Below are 927 nucleotides of genomic sequence, written 5' to 3'. Positions count from 1 at the left end.
GTACTGGGGCAGAGAGGTGAGGGTAAACAACTAAAAGTTTTAAGAGCCTAATTTGCTGCTCGGAGCCTTTTCTCGTCGGCCACAACCATCTCTGAAAKGCTCTTCCAGCATCAGCTTTGCACGCTCAAATCTTTTCGTCTCATCTGCCACTTCCAGCTGTAAAGTCATTAAAAAAGCTAAACTAATCTATTGTATCCGATATTTAATAGTCGAGATGAGTTTTGTTTTACTGGATTTCCTGCAGTGGGTCTGGTCCGATGTTACCATGTCACAGCTGGAGATGATTATCAGACAGTTAACACAGATATGACTCAGTCTTTATATACCCCAGGGGAAGTTCCCTCCACTCCATGGTTGCCATCTGACTCATAGTTTGACTTTTGCAAAATCCTGTTTTTAAGTGAATTATTCCTGATGGAGCGGAATGGAAAACACTGCAGGCCGCCGCTGGAACCTAACGTTGGTCTGTTTTGTTGTTGCCGTCATGTACAGAGGAAGTCGGGGATGTTTGTCAAAGGGAATCTTGTTGATTTTTGTGAGGGGTGGGGAACAAAAGTTTGTTTTAATAGAAGAAACTAGACATTTTTGAAGTTGGTGAAAGTAACGGCACTGTTAGTTTTTGTCAGCCTTCACACTCTGCACTTGAATTCGGTGCCTCTCTGCTCTTCCTTCGGACTCTGGAACCTTCACAGTCCTTTAAAGGCCGTTATTCCTGCTGCTTGCGTTCATTTTTATAACCGTCGTTTTTCCTTCCACTAAACAAGCATGGACGCTTTCTGAACTGCCAGCTTCTTCAGCTTCTTTGTTGCTTCCCCTCCTTTTAGAGCGAACATGAGTTTCTGTTTTTGAACTGAACTAAAATATGGTTTTCTCAGAAATTCTACGTTTTTTGAGAAAGAGCCGTCAGCTTCAGGGAGATGAAACCTA

The sequence above is a fragment of the Poecilia reticulata genome, linkage group LG19 (genome assembly GCF_000633615.1).
Source record: "Poecilia reticulata strain Guanapo linkage group LG19, Guppy_female_1.0+MT, whole genome shotgun sequence".
Taxonomy (NCBI): domain Eukaryota; kingdom Metazoa; phylum Chordata; class Actinopteri; order Cyprinodontiformes; family Poeciliidae; genus Poecilia; species Poecilia reticulata.
This window is presented reverse-complemented; position numbering follows the sequence as displayed.